Here is a 12,432-nt window from a genome sequence, read left to right as displayed (position 1 = left end):
CGCCTGTGAAGCGACTCCCCTGTAGGTGGGGAGCCAGGGGCTCGAACCAGGATCCTTACACTAGTCCTTGCGCTTTGTGCCATGTGCGCTTAACCTGCTGCTGTAGCCCGACCCCCACCTTACTGAATTTCAACATTGGGCTTAAATTGTTGATGCATTTCTAATAGTGACTTTTTAAAAAATATTAATTTTATAATCTTAGACTAAATAGCCCAGAAGTAACTTTTCTTGTCAATATATAACATATAGCTATTTGTAAATAGTATAAAATAACATAAATTATGGTAAGGTCTTGTGTGGCATGATAAATTCTAACCATGGGATTTTTGAAGTAAGCCAAATTCCCAAATAATTTTGTTATAACAATAACTATCTATTGCCTTCTTGAATTCTATAACAGCAGGGATCTTCCCCATTTTCTGTAAAATCCATATTTCTCCCAGCCTTGGAATCTTGGCTGTATGGCTCATCTGATCTCAACCAAATCAATACAACCAGTACCACTTCGCCATGTTTCACTTCAGACAATGTCCAGAAACACCAGGCATGGTATATCAACCCTTTGGCTCCATTACTCTGCCACCAAAGTTGCAGATGATACCATGATTCTAACCTAAAGAAAATACAAGAGAATAGAAATATATTTCTTTTTTAAGAGTACATTTTATTCAGTTTTATTCATACTGGTAAACAGAATTGTAAGATACTAAAGTGTACATTGTGACAATCATATATATGAGCACATTATATAGGAATTTATCTCATTTTATACAATTTACACAATTATATACTTACCTTGAAAATTTATAAGCACTTAAATTAATTCTAATATTTTGGTAAATTTCAATGATACAATATTATCACCTAAAGTCATCATGCTATACATTAGGCTCTTAGACCTTATTCATCTTACAGATTGCAGTTTATTTCATTTTATCAGGCCTCTCCATTCCCAGACTCCCCAGTGCTAAGCAAGCTAATTTATACTGTTTCTTTCTTTCTTCCTTTCTTTCTTGCCTTCTTATTCCTCCTCTTCTTCTCTTTCTTATTCCTCCTCCTCTTTCTTCCTCTTCTCCTCCTCCTACTTCTTCTTCCTCTTCTTCTTCATCCTTCCTTTCTCTTTCTTCTAACTCATCTTCTCTTCCCATTCTCCTCCTCCTTCTCCTCCTCTTTCTCTTCTTTTTCTCTTCTTCTCTCCTTCCAGCAGAGTGCTGCTCAGCTCTGGCTTGTGATAGTGGCAGGGACTGAAAGTAGGGTTTCATATATATAATATTCCAAATGTGATACCATGTGACATTTGCCTTTCTCTGTTTGACATAAGAAATCTATTTCTTGGGGCTGCAAAATAGCTCAATTAAATAGTATAAGGCTTTGCCATGTGTGAGTCACAGGTTCAAGCCTGGCCTCCCTCTGCATTGAAGAAAGTTTTGGTACTGTGGTATCTATCTATCTATCTATCTATCTATCTATCTATCTATCTTTCTATCTATCTATCTATCTTTCTATCATCTATTTATCTATTATCTATTCTTCCTCTCTCCCTATTTGTCTTTGTCTCTATCTGAAAAAAGAAAACATCATCCAGGAGTGGAGAAGCACCATTGAAGATAGAAGAAAGAAAAAAGAGAAAGAAAGAGTATTTCTTATAGAAAGAAATTCATATTGAGATTTATATCACATTATACACACAAAAAATTCATTTCTATATCAATTTAGGATGTGAAAGAAATAGGAAAAGCAATGAATTTCCTAGACAATAACATAATGTCTTTTTTTATATAGTAGAGTAAATAAAACTGCTTTCAAAAATGCAAAAGACTATCTAGAAATAGTTGCTCCACTGAAATTTCCAGAGGGAACACAATCCTTACAAGCTCTTTAGACTTCTGAACTCCGTAATTGGAAAAAGACATAACTGCATTGTTTTAGGCCACAAACTCTATAGGAATGTACAAAATAGTAACAGGAAAGTAATTACTTTGGAAGAGAACAGTTAGAGATTGCTAGAAAGAGTAGACAGCCTCTTAGCTGTTCAAGCTGTTCAGAGTGTGGGAACTTACTGATTAGTATATTTTTAAAAATTATACTAGATATATATAATCTATAGGCTTTGATTAATGTACATTACAAAAAACTTTTTAGATAATTTAATTGATTACAATTAAAGTGATAAATTGGTTACTGGCTCTAGTTTACACTTTCTGTTCTTCCTAAATTAACTGTAATGATCATCTAGTTTCTTGATAAGCTAGAAAAAGATGAAAAAAGCTTTAAAATAAACTCCAATGTGAAGTATTACATCGTTTCTATAGCAGATAGGGTAGAATATATATACCAATGAAAACTATATAACTCATATTCTCAAAATGATATGATCTAGGGAGTCGGGAGGTTAGTGCAGCAGGTTAAACGCATATGGCATGAAGTGCAAGGACCGGTGTAAGGATCCCGGTTCGAGCCCTCGGCTCCTCACCTGCAGGGAAGTCGCTTCACAAGTGGTGAAACATGTCTACAGGTGTCTCTCTTTCTCTCCCCTTCTCTGTCTTCCCATCCTCTCTCCATTTCTCTCTGTGATCGCCAACAACGACATCAATAACAACAACAATAACTACAACAATAAAAAACAAGGGCAACAAAAGGAAATAAATAAATATTTAAAAAAATGATATGTTCTCCAGAAGAGTGGATAACATCAACAAATTTGATTCTTAATAACTAAATGTGAGTAGTAGAGTTTCAAAAATTGGAAAAAAATAAAGTTAATGAAGGGATATTAAAAAATAATAATTTTAGGGGGCCAGGCAGTGGTGCAACTGGCTCAAAGTGCTCACATCACAGTGCACAAAGACCCAGGTTCAAGACCCTGGTCCCCACCTGCTGAGGGAAAACTTCAAGAGTGGTGAAGAAGGGCTGTGGGTGTCTTGCTGTCTCTCCTCTATCTAAATTTCCAATAATAAATAAGTGTATAAATGCATAAAAACGAAAATCCTTTCAGTGTGATATTTATAAAGATGATGAAGGGGAGCCGGCCTGTAGTGCAGCGGGCTAAGCGCAGGTGGCGCAAAGCACAAGGACCGGCATAAGGATCCCGGTTTGAACTCCGGCTCCCCACCTGCAGGGGAGTCGCTTCACAGGCGGTGAAGCAGGTCTGCAGGTGTCTTTCTCTCCTCCTCTCTGTCTTCCCCTTCCTCTCTCCATTTCTCTCTGTCCTATCCAACAACGACAACAACAATAATAACTACAACAATAAAACAACAAGGGCAACAAAAGGGAATAAATAAATAAAATAAAATAAATAAATAAAAATATTTTTAAAAAGATGAAGAAAGATGAGCTTATGTGAAAACTAGCATATGAATTACAGTTTATTTCTTAATCATTAATTTCCAATACTATATAAATTCCAAGCATATAACTATCTTGATATAAATATATATACCATACTACATCTACCATTGAAGTTCTTATACCATCAACCACTCTCAAATTAACCACTTGTACTTATTCCCAGCTCTCAAGAGTCTGAGTAGTTTTTGTTGTTTTTTGTTACTTCATTTGCTTGTTTATTTATATTTTACTTATGGTGGGAACCACCCAGCCTTTGTCTTTCAGATTTACTTCACCTCACAGAATCACCTGAGGTTCCATGCACGCTGTCACAAAATTATTTTTTTAAGATTTTATTTATTTATTTATGAGAAATAAAGGAGAGAGAGAGAGAGAGAGGGAGGAGAGAGAGAGAGAGAGAAAGAACCAGATATCACTCTGGTACATGTGATGCCAGGGACTGAACTCAGGACCTCATGCTTGAGAGTCTAGACTAGTGCCTTAGCCACTGCGCCACCTCCTGGATCACCAAAATTATTTTGTTTTTCTTTCTTTTATTTTTTAATTTTTTTATTTTACAGCTTACTATTGTACTCTCGGATTGCATAAATCCTTCACCTTTTTATATGTGTATAACATAGCAATTAAGAAGCCCTGGAATAAAAGTTGTTATTAATCTTTATTTGTGAGTAACTTGCTTCAAAGAAGTTAAGAACAAAACAGTCTACAATCATCGTCATGGAGAAGATGTGTGTAACCAGAGGATCAGAGTTCAGTGTGATTTTGTGTTAATATTCATACCTGGAGCTACATGAATTAATAAATGTGAAAGTATGAATAAAAATTTTTAAGAAATTAAAAGTAGCAATAAAAATATCAGTATAATAAACTAATGTTTAGAGATTTCTCCTTAGTTTTCCATTGTTTTCTTGTACATGATTCTTCTTTCCCCAGCCAATCAGAAAAACAAATGTGGCCTCAAAAAGAATTGAAATTGTAAATATGAGAAAAACAAAAAGAAATAAAAGAACTGATAGTACTTGATATGCCTATATTTATTTAGATGAGTATTTGACATACAAAATACGCTCTCATTACTCACAGAGAAGGAAAATGTAAAATTCTGAAGTTTTTCATCTACAAAAGGCAAGCAGTAGGTTTTTAAAAGAAAGCAGAGGCTTTTTCTGATAGAATGCTGAATCCTGAAAAGGTAAGGCATGGTATGATGGCTATTACCATGACAATATATGACTGGAGACTAAAAGTCTGTACAGTAAACTGACAAGAAAATATGGCCTTAGGAAAAGTAGCAGGGACAAAAATAAGTCTTAAAGTGACACGGTGGGGAGGAATTATTACCACCAATGTTTAAAATAATAAATGGAGAATTCGTTTGTAGTGTGAGTGTGTATGTGTGTGTGTGTGTGTGTGTGTGTGTGTGTGTGAGTACTGCATGAGTGAAATAAAAAAAAAACCTGCGTCAGCACCACCAATGTGTCCTGGAACCCAGCCTCCCCAGACCCCCTCTCCCCCAGGGAGAGACACAAGCTGGGAGTATGGATCAACCTGCCAACACCCATGTTCAGTGGAGAAGCAATTACAGAAGTTAGACCTTCCACCTTCTGCATCCCATAATGATCCTAGATCCATTCTCCCAGAGAGATAAAGAATAGGAAAGCTTTCAAGAAAGGGGATTGGCTACAGAGTTCTAGTGGTGGGAATTGTGTGGAGTTGTGCACATCTTATCCTTTAGTCATGTCACTATTTCCATTTTATAAATGATTTTTTAAACGTCATATCTACCTGTCATATCTACCTCCACAAACCCGTATCCCTCTGGTAACGACTATTTTGTTCTAACAATCTAAGCACAGTCATGTTGCACTATAATATGGACAGTCCTTAAAAATTAATTATCTACTTTATTTCACGTAGAGTAGTACTCTCCAGTTCCTCACATATCACAAATAAAAGATTTTATCTTTTTTTTAAGTTTAGTAGTACTCCCTTATATATATTTACCAGGTCTTGCTTATTCAACCATCTATAGGTGAACACTTAGGATGTTTGCATATATTACTACTGCATATAATAATACGGTGAATTAATTTTGTTTTAATCCTTAGTGTTTTTTTTTATCTTTTCAATAAATATCCAGAAATGGGATAGGTGTATCACATGGTATTTCTATTCTTAATTTTTAAGGAATGTCCTTGTTATAGTACAACATGACTATGCTTAGATTGTTAGAACAACATAATGACTACCAGAGGGATACGGGTTTGTGGAGGTAGATATGAAAGATAAAAAAAAGTCAGTTACATGGCAGTGAATGAAAACTAGGATATAAAGGGGGAATCATAAGGTAGTATATACAGATACTGAAGTATTATGCCTTGCATCTGAAACCTCTACATATCATGTTCTAAACCAATATTACTTTGATCAATATATAAATAAATATAAAAATTTATGAAATCCATATGAACCAAGGCCAGAGGCTTTCACATATGTAGACATTGTGTTTTGACTAAATTCTTTTTTTCAGCTTTGACTGCCAACTGGATTTTTAAATTTTTTTTATTTATAAAATGGAAACACCTATAATGTTGGGACTATGTGTAAGTTTGATAGAGCTTAGGGAGAACTACCCCCATCCTTGGATGGAGGTCTGAGAAGATACCCTCTTGGTGAGTCTCTCTCAACCGAGGTGAGCAAAAGAGGGGAAACTCAGACTTAGTTCTTTCCTTCTTGACTCTCAGGCCCACAGAAACCCCAATACTTCTCCCCATTAACTGCAGGCCACATGGCCGCCTACTTTAAGATTCACTTACTCAAAGTCACCTTCTGATGACAGAAGAACACACCTTATCACACACTCCTAGCAGTGCCCTTTGATGTCCTCAATTTGCATCAAACCTTGCTTATCTTCTCTCTATCTTGCCTTAATTGGTCCAACCCCTCTTCTCCCCTCAAACACCTTTGGGTAATTAAATGCCTGCATCAGGAGACTAATTATCTTGACCTTTATGTATCTGCATCAGTTCTTGTCATACCAGCCCCCTACCATAGGGGCAAGCCGACCTTTAAGAAACCTGTAATTTCTGACATATTTCAATAATAATTCCCTTTGTTTGGTTTTCTATTTAACTCATGTCCACCTGCTAATAAACGAGTTCTGAGCACGCTGAAGGGTTCCCCAATGTCTTTACTCTAGAAAGAACCGGTTCGTTACCTTTCCCCTGGAGATCACCCTGCCAGAGACCCGACACTATAAGACCATAGGATAAGAGGGGTACAATTCCCACCACCAAAACTCCATATTCCATCACTTTCCTTGATAGCTTTCCTATTCATTATCCCTTTGGGAGCATGGGGTTCAATAGGTGGAAGCTCTGGCTTCTGTAATTGCTTCCCCACTGAATAAGGAACAGATTTTTGATCTAGAGAAAAGTAGTGGTAGAAATGAAAATCTCCAGTACCTGTACAGTCTGTCACATCAGCATTGATTTAGAAACATTACCACCACTGTAAAACTATTAAAAGTTAATTAATGAATCAACCAATCAAAAGACATTTTTAAAATCAGCAGTAATATTTTAGTCAGGCTAATAAAAATTAAAAAGAAAAATAAAACAAAACATGAATAAAAGAATAAAGGAGAACATGTAAAGCCTGACACAAGATTATTTTTAAATTATGGGAATTTACAAGGTTAGTTCTAGTTTAAAATATGTATCAACAGAACAAATCTATTTTAAGAAAAAAATTACCTACCAATTAAGCTTTATTAAAACAAAGAGCTGCCAATAATGATATTGTGGGCGGGGTGGGGGGTGGATGCTGGCGCACATAGTATGAAATGCAAGGACCAGCTCTAGAATCCTGGTTCAAGGCCCTGGCTCCCACCTGCAGGGGAGTCACTTCACAAGCAGTAAAGTGGGTCTGCAGGGGTCTTTCTCTCTCCTTCTCTGTCTTCCCTTCCTCTCTCAATTTCTCTCTGTCCTGTCCAATAAACTGGAAAAAGGATGGCTGCCAGGAACAGTGGATGTGTAGCACCAGCACCCAGCCCTACCAATATCCCTGGAGGCAAAATAATAATAATAATAATAATAATAATAATAATAATAATAATAAGCCCTAAATGCCCTATGATACTAAGTCAAAGAGTTCAAAGACAAGTTGTGTTGACTACTTAGTAATGACTCTAAGGAAACATGCTATGAGACATATTTTAATGAAAAACTCAGGAACAACATTAAATCGGGCTGTCCTTGGTTTTTCTGCAAGAAAATATAAACTGCCAATTTAATAGTAGCCCTGCCAGTGTCTTCTCATGTCTATTGATAGTGATGCTTGAGAAGCAGTTTAATGTGTGTTTTGTTTTTTCATTTTGCATTTTTCCTGATGCTTAGATATCTGTTGTTCTATATGCTACTACAAGAATGTTTTAAACAAGATATCTTATTTTTTTTAACTAGAATCTCTATGTTTCTGAGATCAAATTTGTTAGTAAGAAAAAAAAACTGAATGCTTCCCAGTCACTCACTGAATAGATTGCCTTATTTCATATGTCCACTCTAGTCTGATCACTGGAAAAGAGTCAGGATTAGGCATATAATCTTAGTTCTCTTTCTTCAGTGGAAAAAGCTCTCAGAGATAAAGATTACGGGGGTTTCATAAATCACAAAATGGTTTGATATATACCAAGAAGCAAAAAATAATCAAGTGACTCAGGAACCCTTATTCAGAAAGTTATTAAAACCCTTATACTTTAGAGAGGATTCATAAAGTCTCCAGAGTTCTATGCAAAATTTTTGATGTGTGGACCTGCAGCCATTTAAAAATTTTCCATGAACATTCAAAATGTAAAGAGTTGAAATATAATGCATGTTTCATATGTGCAAAATATATGTATTAAACAATATCTGCAAGTAACAAATGATTATGCACACTATGAACTACTAAAGTTCACATAGTCCAGACTAACAATGCTTATTTAGGTGCTTGTTGGAGTTGAAGAAAAACTTATAGGGGCCGGGTGGTGGTGCACCTGGTTGAGTACATGTTACAATATGCAATGACCCTGGTTCGAGGTTCCTATCTCCTCCTACAGACAGGAAGAAAGCTTTGCAAGTGGAAAAGCAAAGCTGCAGATGTCTCTCTTTCTTTCTCTCCCTTTCTATCTCCCCCCACCCTCTAGATTTCTGGCTGTCTTGATCCAATAAATTAAAATAAAGAAAAAGATAATTTTTTAAAAAATAAATTCATTTTACCAATGACTACCTATAGTAAATGCTCATACTAATGCTATATCTAAATAGTGTAAGGACAAATAACAGTAATAGTGATACTGGATCCTCACAAGATAGTATTCAGTTTTGTGACCGAGTCTTTCATACATTGGCTTCATAAGCTAGCACCATAATTCACACTAATACACAACTTGATTTTACAAAAAGGCATTGAGTCAAAATGGGATAATTCATTCAAAGTACCATCTGAATTCTCCCTGGGGTCTAAAATAAGTAATGTAAAGCAATAATGCATTACTATAGAGACAGATTATATCCTCATGCCTATAAAAGGGTCCTTATTAGGCTAGCAGAGCAAAGATAGAGCTGCCTCCCAGGATTCATTTCCATAAATATAAAAAGGGCATCAGGTGTAAGAATCCCCACCCCCTGTGGTTCTGTGCCATGAAAGCTACAAACACGCTATTTCTTTAATGAAAAATAAATATTTACTGTGCACATGCTGAAGTTAGTAAGAGATGAAAAGGTTGCTATTATGTAGTTATTCTCATTTCTTTTGTGAACTGCTCAGGGGAACTTACTGAATGGAATACACTCTTTTAAAAGTAGTTTGCTTTCTTGCCTATTGATTGTTCACTATTACTAAGTTGGCTTTTTTTTTAATATAATTAAATGAAAATGGACTGCTGTGAAGAAGTCTTAATAGGGGAGTTGGGCGGTAGCGCAGCGGGTTAAGCGCACTTGGTGGAGAAGTGCAAAGACCGAAGTAAGGATCCCAGTTGAGCCCCGGCTCCCCACCTGCAAAGTCCTTGCCCTTTGCACCATGTGCACTTAACCCGCTGCACTACCGCTCAACTCCCAGGTGTCTGACTTTCTATTCCTCTTTAATCTCACCACTTCCTCTCAATCCTATCTAATTAAACAAAAATTAAAAAGAAAAAACAAAACAAAAAGGCCACATGGTGTGGTGGGTTCATAGTGCTGGCACTGAGCCCCAGTGATAACCCTCTTTGCAATATAAAAAATACATATTATATTAAATTATTACTGTGGTGCAGTTATTTTTATTAGCATCCTAAGCTGGAATCTGCATGGATGAATATGATTAAAGTACCGTGTGTTCTTACACATATGTGATTCATGACAGCTAATGTCAAGTTTTTAGAATTTCAGACTTTATCTACACCAGAAATATAACTATTAGAGTTAACAATTTAAAAAAGTACTGTAAGAGTCCTATTTCTAAGATGTTGAAACTATGACTCTGAGACAGTAAATAACTTGTTTGAAGTACATCAACTAAAAAGTAACAGAGTTGCAACTCAAATATAGCTAGATTTTATGCTAAAGCCAATGTTCTTTCCATAATAAATAAGACTACTAAAGTAAAAATAGCTAAGTTAAAACTAAAATTAATCCATTGAAGACATTGTGCTTAAAAACTAACTTGGCTTGCTTCCGTGAAAAGAGTTACACTTGATTTTCCAAAGGGGGTGTTAATTTATATATGTTGTCATGAAATAGATAAGAGTCCAAGGACTTTCTTCTTATTATTTTCTTATTGGGGGATTAATATTTTTCATTTTATTTATTTATTTGCCTCCAGGGTTATTTCTGGGGCTCGGTGCCTGCACTACAAATCCACTGTTCCTGGAGGCTATTTTTCCCATTTTGTTGCTCTTGTTATTATCCTTGTTGTCGTTATTGTTGTCATTGCTGCTATTGTTGTTGGATAAGACAGAGAGAAATCGAGAGAGGAGGGGGAGACAGAGAGGACAAGAAAAAGATAAACACCTACAAACCTGCTTCATCTCCTATGAAATGACCCCCCACACATACAGGTGGGGAGCCAGGAGCTCTAACCCGGATCCTTACACTGGTTCTTGAGCTTTGCTCCATTTGCACTTAACCCACTGCACTACTGCCTGACTCCTGGGGAATTAATATTTTTACAGTCGACAGTAAATACAAAAGTTTGTATATGTATAACATTTCCAAGTTTTCCACTTAACAATACAACCCCCATTCGGTCCTTCTTTTCCTCTAGAAAAGGCCCACTGTCTGGGAAATCCAGGCCATTATCTCCATGAGAGTTTGAGAGGGTCAACCCTGAGCCCCCTCCTCACAGGAGGGGGAGTAGGGACGTCCCCACTAGAACCCATGGCTGGTGATGATGTTTTCCAGACTGGGAACTTCCTTGCACATGCTTCCTCATTCCCTTTGAATAAAGGCCATAAGTTACCATATATGGCCAACTAAAACCCACTGCAAATATCCTAGTTTTGCTTAACTGTCCCCTTCTCCCCTGCCCTGAGGTGCTCATGATTCACCTTTAGAGAGAAGCCTACCTATGCATGATGAGCTCGTGACCTGACCTTATAAGGTAACTTCCCAGTAATGAACAAACTCCTGATAGGTCAAGATGTAATCCTGTATTGTGTGTGGCTTAATGATTACCTTAACCTTTTCCTATCCCTTGAGTAAATCTGCCTGCTTGTACTCCCAAATAAACAAGTTGTCTCTCTGAAGCTTCTCCTGGAGGTCTTGATTTCTCTCCATGCACTTGCCCTCATCAGCAGGGTCCCCAGGACACCCAGGATGGTCAGTCTCCCCCCTTTCTCCATGGTCACTGGCCAATTTGCAGAGGAGAACCAGCCCCCACACTCTGCCATCCTGTTCCAGGACCCAAACTTCCCCATGCCCCCCACCCTCTGCCTCAGAATCTTTTTACTTTGGTGCAACATACCAAGAGTCCATGGACTTTTTTATGTGTCTATCTCACCAGACATACCCCCAAGATGACAGTGCCATACACCCTATGAAATTGGCCCTCTCTACCCTTACCTCCCTCCTTCTTTCTCCTTCCCTTCTGGTAAGAATCATATTTTTCAGAGTTTAAAAATTATTTTTGTTCTGCTTTGTTAGCTCACTTACTTTGGTTATTTATATCCCACCTATGAGAGAAACAATCTGGCACTTATCTTTCACTTTCTGACATTTCACTTATCATAATCATCTCAATTTCCATCCATACTGTGCAAAAGGAAAAATTTCATCTTTTTTTTTTCAACTATTGAATAGTCTTCCACTGAGTATATATTTCACAACTTATTTATCCAGTCATCCATCAATGGGAATTTAGGTTGGTTCTATATTTTTGACTATAATGAAGCATGTTTCTACAAATAGAAAGATGCATACATCTTTTTGAATTAATATTTTATATGATTTAGATTAATACCTAGGAGAAGAATTACTGAATCACATGTTTCTACTTCTATTTTTTTTCACTTGTTTGTGACAAATACAAGTATGTGTTCTTCTCCATGGTCCCATAATACATCATCACAGTGCAATGCTGCTGTCAATTTTCCATTTTATATGCTGTATATATGTTCCATCTCTCTGTAGTATCACTATTTGGGGGACTTCATGGTACTTAGCTGTAGGAATTTATCTTGTACATACATAATCTATATGTATTTGCCAAACTAATAATTGCCTCAAAAGTAACATTTTCCACTGGAATTAAAGAAATTTAAATATTATGATAGGGATATATCTTACAGTTTTCAATATTATGAAAAAATATATTGTGAATTAAATGAAAAGTGAGAGTTTTGTTTTTACTTCAAAATGAGAAATAGACAAAGGTGAAGTAAACAGCTTAGAAAAACTCTATCTTACAGAGAGGAAATGAGCAGTAGGGAGTGCTGCAATTGAAATGCCTCTGGTTAAATCTTGAAGATCAATTCACTAGCATCTAATAAAAAGTAGTAGGCCTTGAGGTTTGGGCTGCATTTGAATTACATCTTTTTACATCAAAATTTTATTTTAGTGTCCCTTCTTA

Source organism: Erinaceus europaeus, chromosome 3 (genome assembly GCF_950295315.1).
Source record: "Erinaceus europaeus chromosome 3, mEriEur2.1, whole genome shotgun sequence".
NCBI classification, from domain to species: Eukaryota; Metazoa; Chordata; class Mammalia; order Eulipotyphla; family Erinaceidae; genus Erinaceus; species Erinaceus europaeus.
The sequence above is the reverse complement of the archived record's forward strand: the minus strand, read 5'-3'. Positions refer to the sequence as shown.